We start from the raw sequence: 13,812 nt of genomic DNA on the forward strand, positions 1-13,812 counted from the left end.
TTCCTTCCTTCCTTCCTTCCTTCCTTCCTTCCTTCCTTCCTTCCTTCTTTTTAAAATTCCAGTGCAATACTAGTTTCAGATGTACAAGTCAGTAATTAAACACCTATATACAACACTTGGTGCTCATCACAAGTGCCCTCCTTAATTCCCATCAGTTATTTAAACCATCCCCCCCACCCACCTGCTCTCTGGTAACCATCAGTTTTTTTTTTTTTTCTCTAAAGTTTTACCCAAAGTTTAAATGTTGAATTCTTAACCCCCAATGTAATGGCATGAGGAGGTGAGGCCTTTGGAGGTTATTAGGTCATGAAGGTGGTGCCCTCGTGAATGGTGAATGGGCTTAGTGTCCTTATAAAAGGGACCCCATAAAGCACCCTCACCCCTTCCCCTATGTGAATATGCAATGTCTGTGAATCAGGAAGTGAGCTGTCACCAGACACTGAATATGCTAAAGCCTTGATCTTGGATTTTGGCATCCAGAACTGTGAAAAATAAATGTTTGTTGTTTGAGGCATGCAGGCTGTGGTATTCTGTGGTTATAGCCTGAATGGATTAAGACACTTCTTTTCTCCCTAAGACTGCTAAACTGTCTTGCGTATCCGACCCTCTCCCCATCACCAACAATACGCTCATTATTTTCCATTATTAATACTTCTGAAGTACTGATCAGACAAAGTACTACCCAATAGATAAACTTTTGTGTATTCTGAATAAAATCCATGCCACTTGGTATTGTAAGAGACAACTTTTTTTTTTAAAGAGAGAAGACTGTATTCTTTTTTTTTTTTTTTAAGATTTTTATTTATTTATTTGAGAGAGAGAATGAGACAGAGAGAGAGAGAGCATGAGAGGGGGGAGGGTCAGAGGGAGAAGCAGACTCCCTGCCGAGCAGGGAGCCCGATGCGGGACTCGATCCAGGGACTCCAGGATCATGACCTGAGCCGAAGGCAGTCGCTTAACCAACTGAGCCACCCAGGCGCCCTGCAAGAGATAACTTTTATAATCTGGTCCCTACCTACTTCTCCAGTTCTATCTTCCAACAATACATAGCTTTTCTATCAATCTAGATTATTTTTTTTAAGATTTTATTTATTTATTTGACAGAGAGAGAGACAGCTAGAGAGGGAACACAAGCAGGGGGAGTGGGAGAAGGAGAAGCAGACTTCCCACCGAGCAGGGAGCCTGATGCGAGGCTCGATCCCAGGACCCTTGGATCATGACCTGAGCCGAAGGCAGACGCTTAACGACTGAGCCACCCAGGCGCCCTAGATTATTTTTTTTTTAAGATTTATTTATTTTAGAGAGAGAGAGACTGGGGGGGAGGGGCAGAGGGAGAGGGAGTGACAGAATCCAAGCAGACTCCCTGCTGGCATGGAGCCCATATGGGCCTTGATCTCACAACCATGAAACCATGACCTGAGACGAAATCAAGAATCAATCACTTAACCATGTGAGCCATTAGGGGCTCCTGAACATAGATTCTGACTAGGTTTAATATAACCTCTATGAAGCCACCTTCATTCTCTCTTATTGGCCAAGTATTTTCTCCTTCTCTTTTACTTAGCCTATTTATCCTTCAAGATCTGCATTAAATTCCACTTATTTTGCAAAACAGTTTCCTCAAACACCACCTAGGAACTTTCCTTTTCTCTTTGAACTCCTAAAAATATAACGCACCAACTACTTTGATGATCATCTTCCTCTTCCCCTTCCTCTTCTTCTTCCTCCTCCCCTTCCTCTTCTTCCTCCTACCCTTCTTCTTCTTCTTCTTCCTCTTTTTCTTCCTCTTCTTCCTCCTCATCTTCATCATCACCATCATCATCATCATTTATCCATTATCTTTCCAATCATACTGTAAAAGTTTTCTCAGCACAAGCTACATCTAGTCACATTTCAGTAGGTGGTTCACCCCCAAGTGCCTAACCTAAAATATCTTGGAAATATGCCATCAGAGCTACTTTTTCCCCTGCCTCCTTTTGTTGACCACAGAAATTAACCTAAGGTTAATTTAGGTATTTAGGTATAAGGTAGGCATTCAATATGTTTTTGTTGAACAAAGGAAAGTTCATCGATTTTTCATTTTCATAACAGTTTAAGACTTACAGAGCTCAGAAACTGATGGAGAAATCTTCCCTTTATATGCACACTTACATAGGTGTATCGTTGCCTTACTTTTCTCCTTTGAGGTGTATCCATGGCCTTCAGAGTTAGCGACAGCAAAAGCAGAAGGAGCCGCAGGTTTCCTGTGTTTAACATGGCAGGTACCAGGTATGATCTTTGGCAACAAGAAGACTCCAGTGGAGCTTGGAACGATGCTACTGTGTTGCTGAAACAGATTACCCATCAAAATATCTTCTTCTTCTTCTTCTTTTTTTTTTTTCCTCCAATTTGGCTTTTGTCAGCAATTGACAAAGCTCCACACAGTTAAGAACATGCTAAAAGGAGAAGGAAAGTAATGAGAAATATTTAGAGGTGGCTCATTGACAATATATATCTGCATTTGAGGAGAGTAGAAGCTGTCAGACAATATTAGGAAAGTAAGTCCATGCCCCAAATCTAATTGAATATTGCTGAGGAGGGTCAGTAAGATGATATAGTGAAAGCATAACTGTTCTCTAAATTACCATTTACTAATAACTGGAGCATATTTTCTGCAAGCCACATACAGTGGTTTGATAGCTAAAGAATTGACATATGGAACTGAGAATCATGAACTCACTCCTTCTTTCCCTCTGACAATTCCCTCATTAATGCACTGCCAGGAAACCTAGAAAATGTATGCTTTCACTGAATTGGAGAGAGATGACAGTACTGTCAGCTACTGAGCCTTTGTTCCTTTGTTCAGCCATATTAAAATGATAGAAGGGAAGTGAGGATGAGGCTTCTTTTTTCCCCAAGCCCAAAGGTCTAAAGGATTTATTGGACATCTGCTTACCTATTGTTGGTTTTGATGGGTTTCTTCTCATGTTTGGAAACAGAAACACATTAGAATATCACATCAGGTATCAAGGATACTGGATGATTAGCTAGTTGCTTCTGTAGGTAAAAGATAACTGGAATGAATGAGACATCAAGAGAAACACATCAAATGCTTCATTCACAGCAGGAGGTTTTGGTTTAATAAATTAGATTTCTCAAGAATAAAGGTACCCCTTCAGTCCACAACAGGCAGTCATGTTTTAGGACTTGAATGGAAAGCTCCATTGTTTCAGGAGTTTAAGAGTTTTTTGGTGAGCAAAACTGAGAGTAAAAAATAAATTAGCAGTAAGAGACTCAAAACATGGCTAGACATGGTCTGATGCATTCCTATTACATGCTTTTTACCCTCTTGATCTGAAAATAAGAGTCATTTTCAGTGACATATTCAAATGTCTTTGTCTCAGCAAAGTATTTGCAATCTATGGAAATCTACATAAGGAGTCATAAAAGTGAAATCATTTAAGTGTTATTGTTTTATATTCCTTTTTGCTTTTTTGTGCTCACCAATGTAAATACTAAGAAAACAAAGAAAAACAGCCTGTGTATTGCTCTATTTATTCCTTGTCTGGGTCCCTGAGTGGGTAACCTTCATTACAGCAGAGATATGTTCAAATGGTGATTTCTTTCCACTGTGTCACTACCTGGGTCATCAGCACAATCAAAAACAATTTGTAATTAGCATCTCAAATGGTGTGAGAAATGAAGGCACCAGGTAAATGAGATCAACTCCTAAGGGACTTTCTCCCTCTCCAGTGAAGTACCTTCCCAATCAATTCCCAAATATTTAAAGAGATAAAATTTAATTCATAATTTATCACCAGTGTATCAATTGTGTCATTTACAGAATAGGAGGCCAGATGTAGTAAGCAATCTGAGCTGTAAAAACTCATGCACACATATGTGTGCACATTCACACACACATGCATGCACACACACACTACTGTCTTCAAATTACCAATCAACCTTAGGATTCAGATAGGAAAATAATACAGATGGAAGAGATTTAAAATTATTTTATAAACTTAAGTTTTAATAGCATCAAGCAATGAAGCATGAAATGCTCCCTGATGAGGATATAATGAGGGAGATAAAAAATTGAAAGATAAAAACAGCAGGTGAGAAGATGGACAAATTATGCAAGAAGAATTTGGGGCTTTTTATCTTCTATTTCCTTTTTCCTTGTTAACACTCTCCCTACCCAACACATACTTTTTTCTTTGAATTTTAGTCTTATTGAATGCGGCCATTTCCAGTGTTGATTAACTAAATCTGGGCTATCCTGGAAAACATTGCCCATTTGCTTTCCATTATTTCACCAAATACTGGTAAAATCGTCAGGCCAAAGATTGCTTTATTGTAAAAGGAAAAAAAAAAAAAAGAAAGAAAGTGAGAGGCTGGTCAGGGTTCTTAGAGGCCAAAATGCATCATGGTAGAAATCAAGATCTCAATTCCATAATAACATTGGACATTGAAAGAAATTCCTTAGGAATGTCCTGAGGTTTATTGACTTTCCTGCTAGAAGTAAACAAGCACATGAAGGTTACTCATTACACAATTATGGTCTGAGTAAACTCTTTTGAATTCCATTTTAAAGAAAGCTATCGTTTAATTATTTTGCTTTTGTGCCTATATTTTTGTTTGTTTGTTTCTTACTATGTGTATGTGGGGCAGACCTTGTGTGAAGTCTTGTACATTCATCATTGCAGTTTTTCTACTTAACAAATTTTCCAGAGCTATTACCATAATTACCATTTTACAGAAAAAAATTGAACCTGGGTGATGTTATGTGTCTTAGTCAAAGTTATCTAGCTGTTAAGGTTGGCTTTTGTTTTATCTGTGGTAAAGAAACATAAAACAAGACTTACCACCTTAACCATTTTTAAGTGTACAGTTCAGTAGACTTAAGTATATTCACATCTGTTGTGAAACAGATCTCCAGAATTTTTTCATCTTGTAAAACTGAAAGTTTTCCCCATTAAACAAGAACTTGCCTTTTCTCTCTCCTTTCATTCCCTGGTGAGCAACATTCTGTATCTGTTTCTGTGAATTTGATGACTTTAGATTACCTCACTGAAGTGAAATCCTATAGTATTTGTCTTTTAGTGCCTGGCTTAGTTCACTTAATATAATGCCCTCAAGGTTCATCCACGTGACAGCATGTCATAGGATTTCCTTCTTTTTAAGGCTGAATAATATTCCAGTGTATTAAAGGGGTCCAGAAGACACCAGGGTGGCTTAAAAATTTTGAGCTAAAGGAGTTTGAGAACAGGAGTATTTTTTTTCCTGAACTCCCTTATCTGCCTGAAAACAACGCCTTCCAATAGGACCCAATCCATCATAAATCATCTCCCCACAAGTCTCCCTACCAGAGAAGATCAACTCATCATGGGAAAGAAGACTGCATCAAACCTAAACAGATATCGGCACAAAACTATCACATCTCCAATGTGTTTTCCTAAGGGCTTATTCATCATTACTGAAAGTCTTTTGTTTTTCCTTAAGTGCCCTTTCTCCCTCTCCCATTTTCCTCCTTTTAAGAAGTCATTTATTTTCCCACCCCTTTCTTCACCTCCCCTTCCCCTGTTAAGATGGTATGGAAGCCCCAGGTCCAACCATCTCCTTGTGTCACGTTTTTCCTCTGAACTCCTGCGTACATATATGAATAAAAGTCTGTTTCTTTTCTTGCCAATTTTTCTTAGTCAATTGAGTTTTCAGGTCCCCGATCAAAAACATAAGAGGGTGGAGGAAAGGATTTTCCTCCTGAATGTATGGTATGTAGATACCAAATTGTATTTATCCAGTCATCTGTCTATGGACTTCTGAATTGCTTCCACCTCTTAACTATTGTGAATGGTGGTGCTATGAACATGGGTATGCAAATATTTCTTCAAGACCTGCTTTCAGTTCTTTTGAATATGTCTCCAGAAGTGGGATTCCTGGATCATGTGGTAGTTCTAATTTTATTTAATTTTTTTAGGAATCTTCATACTGTTTTCCATAGCGGTGGCACCATTTTCCAATCCCATCAGCAGTGGATGAGGGTTCCAGTTTCTCCACATCCTAGCCAACACTTGTTATTTTCTGTTTTTTTGGTTTTTGCTAGTAGCCATTCTAATGAGTGTGAGGTAATATCTCATTGGGGTTTTAATATGCATTTCTCTGATGATTAGTGAGATTGGACATTTTTTTCATATGCTTGTAGCTGATATGCTTTAACCTTGAATTGAATGCAGGTAGTCTGACTCAGGAGCCCATATTTTTGAGTACTAAATTGTGCTCTTTGTGATTTCATTTTTTTCCCTATTTTTCTAGATTCTTTACTTAACTGGAACATTTTTAAACATATACTTCCTAATCTTATATTCTATTTTGGGGGGCTGACTTAGTGTTTGATTATCATATTATTAATTATGGAGAATTTTCATTTTGATAATATAGCTTAATACTTAGGCCAATAATTTAAAACTTTGAGCCCTTACAGGTTTTAAGCACCTAGGACCTCTAATGTTTGTTTGTTTGTTTGTTTGTTTCCTATATCCTTTCCTTATGATTGCCAGAAATGTTCATTTATGAACATTATGAACATTTATTCTTTTAATATAAGTTTATACGTCTTTATGTTTGGGGCTTGTATTTTTCCAAAGGAAAGTCAGTGACTAAAAAAAGTAACTAAATATAAATTAAAAAAAAAAAGCTGCTGTCAAAATTGTGAAAATGTAAAATGGTATAAATATTCAGAAAATACAAGAACATCCAATTTTGAAATGAAATCGCTTTTCCTATTTTTTTTTAAGTTTTCATTCCAGTACATGGATTTCCACTTCCAAATCCAAATTTTATATTATTTTTTTATGTGGATAGTTTATAAATGAAAGATATTGTCAGACTTTAATTTGTGACTCAACATCAAAGGAAAACAGTGGGCCCTATATCAAAAGTTTACCAGGTGAATGTTTACATGCTCGTTAAAAGAAAATGAGACATATATGAATCACTTTTTTTGAGTCTCACTCCTGTGACATTTTAATCAATTAAACAATTTAATTGTTGCTTTGGCTAAAAGTGGTTTTTACTGTAAGAGTTCAAGAATTGATAGTTCTCTTAGACTCCTCATGCCTTTGTCTCTATTTTTGTTCTCCCTCTTCCATCTGTCTGTCTCTCTAGATATATAGATATGGGGTAGATAGAATATTTCCATCTATACATAAACATATCCCTTACATATGAAAGCATACTCAGCTCTTTCATGCTATTAGAATTTGTTTGAATATTTTGCTTAGGAGAAAAATTGCATAAGTGACTATTGTTTCTTATTATAATTAATGTATAAGCTGCCCAGTTTCTATTAATACAGAATTAAAATTCAAGAGTCAAGCTGGCACTAGCAATAATGTATTAAAATTATGTATTAAAAATTATATACCATAGATGAGTCAATTCTGCTATTACGTTAATTTATTTTAAAATATCTGGAACATGAAGCTCGATAGGAGCCATAACACTAGCAAAGATCAATTGACTTGGTTTTGTAGTGGACATTCGCAACCATTTTTCATAAATGATACATATTCTTAATATAAACATACATGTCTCAGTTTTCTCATCAATAAAATAGCATAATCATACTTCTTAAGGCTACTTTGAAGCTTAAATAAATTACTTCACATAAATGTCTTAGAACACACATGGCTGCCTAATCTCTATATGTGCTAAATTTATTATTATTACTATTATTACTATCTCTGTTATTATTTGAATGCAAGAACACAGTACACAAAGTCTACCCTAGCAGACATCCACATCCAATGTCAGCAGAGAGAAACATTTTTATTGAAAAACTTGACCTCCTCTGCTGCCAAATATACAGAATTCAAGATCCAAACTCATGGGCATGCACGCTTAACAAAACTGATGTGTAGAAATGGAAATTTTTATAGAAAACTCAAGTATGTTAAAGAAAGTCACAGTTTGGGGCGCCTGGGTGGCTCAGTTGGTTAAGCGAATGCCTTCGGCTCAGGTCATGATCCTGGAGTCCCGGGATCGAGTCCCGCATCGGACTCCCTGCTCGGCAGGGAGTCTGCTTCTCCCTCTGACCCTCCTCCCTCTCATGCTCTCTGTCTCTCATTCTCTCTCTCTCAAATAAATAAATAAAATCTTTAAAAAAAAAAAAAGAAAGTCACAGTTTGTATTTGTATTTATGGTTTGTCTTTAAAGCTTTTCTTTTTTTCTTTTTTTAATCTCCTTTAAAGCTTAAACAGGACTCATTTTTATTCCTCTTACTATATAAGGTTGGATAAAACACAAGTTTTTATAATATTCCTCCTGGGATTCTAAAAACATAATAACAATTTGCATTTTGAAGTGGCTTTTGTAACACTTCGAAAGACTGAAAGGTATATTAATCAAAATACTAGGAACAGCGAAATTCCTGTGAACCCTTGCCTATGTTTACCGTGGGGACATCAGAATTGTGCTGCTCTCATTCCAATCAGTTCTTTCCACTTTGATTCTGAGTTGGGTCTGAATTCATGTTTATAAACTATTCTACCAGCTTAGCACTGTTGACGCTATCTACATAATTTCCCTCTGTAAACTCCTGTAGCTGTAATCATTACTCTACCCTTGGAGTTGTAGACTTCCCTTTCTTCTGTTTCTGTCTCCAACAAGCTATGCTTTCCCAGTAACAAAGCTCTGCGGAGTCCACTGTACTACTGCACATATCCCCTTGTCACCATCTTTGCTCATTGTTGATAGATCTGTGCCAAATTACCTGCTGAAATTCAGGCAAAAACAAAAGAAGTAGCAATGACTTAAAAAGTTAATAGCTATTTTATAAAAATGTGTGTTAGAGAAATGATTTTTCGGAACTCCTGATGGATGCAGGAAAGAATATTATTATGAATTGTCTATAAACTTAAAAACCCTCCCTCTGGGGGAAGAAAGTAGATTGTCAAGCCTTTTAAATTTGATTTTTTTTTATGGTTTCTGAAAATATTCTCATTCCATGATGCATATAATACATTTACTCATTTGACTGAACCTGTTATTTTGTACCCAAACTATGTGAAGTGCTTACTTTTGAGACTCATTTAACAAACCATTATTTGTAAATATCTATTCTTGATGGATAACGCACACACACGAAAGTACACTTGAGCACAGGTTCCCTATCCTCTAGAAGGGTTGGGTCTCCAAGGAAGAGAACTGTAATTTGAAGGAGACTTGTGTTCGTCCCACCTCTAACCTCTATTTCCTGGTGAATGATACCTAAACTATAATATTTTGTTTCAAATATCTGTCCACTAGTCCTGTATGACTATCATATTTTTTAGTCAAAAGAATACAGTAGGTGCCAAAAAGAGAGGGTGAATCATATATTATTCAAATCCAACTGACCAAGTGTCCATCTGCCGTTTGGTTCCTCTAGTGGACTGAATGATGTCCTCCTAAAAGAGATGTCTGTGTCCTCATCTCTGAACCTGTGAAGATTAACTTCTATGGCAAAAGATGTAATTAAGTTAAGGATCTTGTAAAAAGGAGCTTATCCTCGATTATCCCAGTGAGTCTTACATGCCATCAAATCTACCCTTAAAAGGGAGACACACAAAAAGACACACACAGAAGGGAAGGTGGTAGGAACACAGAAGCAGAGATCAAAGTGATGCCGCCACCATAAGCTGGACGAGGCAAGAAACAGGTTCTCCCGTAGAGTCCCTGGAGCGACCGTGACCTTGCCAACGCCTTGATTTGGGCCACTGTGGTAGTACTGATTTTGACTTCCGGCCTCCAGAGCTGTAAGAGAATACATTTCTTTTGTTTTAAGGAACGAACATGTGATAACTTGTTGCAGCAACCACAGAAAAGAAACGCAGTTACTAATAATTTAGGAAATATGCTACATGAGAGGACCACAGGAAGCCAAGACAAGGTGCTCGGAGATGGCAGTGCCAGGGAGAGGTTCTGAAGCCTCCTGGCCTCAGCAGGAGCAGCCTTGCTTTTCCCCCACATCCTCAATGCACCGCTTGTTATCACTGCTGCTTTGCCTCATTCCCAGCTCAGTAATTTACCCGAAAAACTTTACTTTTGGTTTTAGCATCTTTCTGATGCTTCCATGTTTTCTGCAATATCTAGTTAAGTACCTGCTTGTTCCACCATTCTAAATAACAATGAAAATCCCGGAGCCAGTTTTAAGACGATTTCTCTGAGGCTGGATCAAAGGATTTTACGGGTCAGCATTCTGGATGTTTCAAAGCTCTAGCAGGACAGGTTTAGAGCGCGATGAAATCTCTTTCTTCACCTGGGTTCAAATTCAAGTCCTGCTAATTACTCAGTATGTGACCTCCACCAACTTAACTAACCTCTGGACATGTGGTCTTCTTGTCCATAAATCCAGGATAGTATCGACTTCACCGGGTAGTTATGAGCATTATAGATTATGCAAGTAAAATGTCAGGCAAATAGTCAGAACATAGAAAATGGATAGATTTATTCTTATTCTGCACATTTTGCCCAGCCTTCTTCTACCCTCTGTCAGGACAAACCACAGGACCTGGTATGCCTGTCCATTTTGCTTATTAGGTGAGGGGGTGTTTCAGGCAAATGTTTAACCAGGGAGATATCTCATTATTGGCCAGACTCTAAATTCATCAGTATGCATTTATGTGCCCCTCTTCGTTGGGAACAAATGAGAAGTTTAAGCTTTGTGAGAAAGACGGTTGTCAGAATCATTTTTAAACCCTCTTTATTATTATTTTCTACTTCAGATAATATTCATAAACACATACGGCCTGTGTTGGTTTCACAGCTGTTGCTAGTTAAATTCCTGTCCTTGAATTGTTTCAAAATTCTAAGTGAAACTGCAGAATTAAATGCCTTTCCCATCTCCACCCTGCTTTGAGTAAGGGTAACAAAGGAAAAAAAAAAAGAGAGGGGAGGTGGGTGGGAGGGAAGGGGTGGCTGGGTGATGGACGCTGGGGAGGGTATGTACTATGGTGAGCGCTGTGAATTGTGTAAGACTGATGAATCACAGACCTGTACCCCTGAAACAAGTAATACATTATATGTTAATTAAAAAAATAAAGTAGTAAGTGCTGTAAAAAAAAAATTAGAAACCCCTATATGCAAGTTCCATGGACAAAATCTTGTTTATTTTTCTCATTTGGGAACTGGAGGCCTATTTCTTCAATTCTCTGACAGGTATTATGAAGTAACAAATATGCAACAATTCTCAGATAATAAGATTAAAGCCTAGCTTATGCTCTTGTTGAAACTTGAAGTATCTCTTGAGGATGAAACAGATCCAGTGCTGTGCTCTCCCAAGGGAGTTTATCAAGTTCCGTTTGCCCCCCTACCCACCCCCCGTCCCCCCAAGGAAGGCAGAATTTCCACGTGGCTAATGGCCAAGAGCTCTGGTCCCTGAGGCAAGATATCCAATACCCTTCATGGCCCAGACTTCCTGCAATCTTATACGGATTCTTACCATCCCGGGGAAACTACATTTGAAGGACAGTGAGTGTGAGCTTTCTGCTGCCTTTCTCTGAATTTATTTTCTTGCAATCCATCTAATCCACTCAATTTTCATTAGGACTTCAATTTGAGCCACAGACTGCTTTTCTGACTCTAAACATCCTCTGGAGTTTCATTCTTACATGTGAGGTTATCATCTGATATGGTCACCTGGACGGTATGCAAACACTTTAAGCAAACATGTCCAAAACAGAACTCACACATACAGAGATAACTCACAATTCAAAGGAGAATAAGAGGAAATGTTCCAGAGAGAGGGCACAGAGTAACAACTAAAATTTTCAAAGAGGTGGACTTCTGCTGACTGGAGTGGTTGGAGTTGGCTTAATGTAAATGACAATTTTGAAATAAACCTTAAGGAATAGACTTTGAGTAAACTGACAGAAAATATTTGGTTTTAATGGAAAGAGGAGTAGTGGGTGTTAAGATTCAGAGATAGGGTCTCTCAAGGGATGTTGGGAGAACAGATTGCCAAATTTGGATAGGAAAGGGAAAAAAAAAAAAAGAGTTCCTAGAGCATTTATTTAAGTATGAATAAAGCTCCACATGAATATATCATCCAAAATTCTCCATAGTTTTGCACATAATTCTTTGTTCTCCTCACAGAAAAAAATTGGCATATTCTTATTTATTTCCCTACTCTGCGCAAATCTCAGTAAATGCTATCTCACAACATCTTTTTCACAATATGTTGTTAGGTGTTATCTTTTTCCGATTTGTGTTCCATCATGTTAATTTTAGATCTCCTCGATCTCACCAGACATTCTTTTATTTGTTTGTTTGTTTAATTAATAATGTCAAGCTAACAAAAGCTGGCTTATTGGCAGAGCTCCTCTTTAGCACTGAATCTGATTACATTTCACCCTCCATCCCCCAGGCCTTCAGTTGGTAGCTTTGTAATCCACATTTAAAAGAGTTTTGATCAGCCACCTCGGTTTGCCTAGCCTAACCATTCTGCAAACTCACAGGGTGTGTTTTCAAATGCACTGAGCTTTTTCTTTTCTCAGAAAAAGACAAACATCAAAGTAGCTCTGTTGCTTGAGCTTAAAGTCCCCTTGGAGAAGTGAGGTTGGGCCTCTGGCTATCCAAACACTCAGCAGTCTCACCACTTGACATGATCCCATCCATCAGGCTCTGGTTAGATTCTCTGGCACCTGAGGGCTGAATTCAGCAGTGCACTTGAAGCTTCACTGGTCTTCCTCAGGTATTCCTCAGATAGCACAACCACTTTGCTTTTGCATCCAGCCAAGAAACAGAGTACACAGAGTTAGGGTTCATAGAGTTAAGTAAATCAACAGTCTCTGCATGTCACAATATACCATACTGTTCCAAAACTGAATTTGCACTAAATATAGACAATTATATTAATGTTTTATAAGATGTTTGAGGGACAAACAAAAGCAACAGTATCTTTATTGTAAACAGTTCCCAAATTGACCATACCAAACCCGTATGATTATAGCTATAAAATAGATTTCATACTGATGGTGTTAAAAGTTGTGTGGTATTTTATTATGCAAATTTTGAATATGTTTTAGTCTTCTATTGAGGAAATTGATGATTTTAGGAATATTTTGATGAGGTTTTAAAATTCTACAATATTAAAAAATAAACAAAAATTGTAGGAGGAAAGTTGACATCAAGTGAACAATTACATATCTGTCAACAGACATAAATTTTTAGGGATATTGTGACTCTTTTATCTTTATTATTCAACTTCTGTTTCTAGAAGCTTTTCCCTTCTGATAATAAGTTCTTCTGATGTATATGTATATATTACATTTTAGTTAATATTCTGATATAGACATAAAGTTTTAAATACTCATTATAAAAGAATGACATTTTAAAGGTCTTATTTTCTGTCTGAAAAATTTGATAGTAATTTAAAGTTTGTCTTTGAAACTAAAGTTTTGTTGAATCAGCAGCAGTATACCAAGGCAAGGTGCAGATAGTGAAGTGTTTTGGTTTTTTTTTTTGGACTTACAATTTTCATACTGTCTATCTAAGCACTTATCCATTTTATTCTAATAATGGAAAAATTACAGGGAAAATATTCAAAAAGTATGTTCCTTATTTTATGTAAAGAAGTATGGGAAAAAATGTGAGAATGACTCCAAAATTTCATGATGTAAATGCACAATCATTTTAAATGATAATAGTTAATATTGTTTACAGTATATCATTAAACAACCGAAGGTTACTTTTAAGGGCAGGCATTAACAGACATATCAACTAAAATCACATGGGAAGTAAGCGTAGATTGAACATTAATTTAGTAGCTTACTGACTCATTTTTGTCCAATCAAG

Source organism: Neomonachus schauinslandi, chromosome 2, assembly GCF_002201575.2.
Source record: "Neomonachus schauinslandi chromosome 2, ASM220157v2, whole genome shotgun sequence".
Lineage (NCBI taxonomy): Eukaryota > Metazoa > Chordata > Mammalia > Carnivora > Phocidae > Neomonachus > Neomonachus schauinslandi.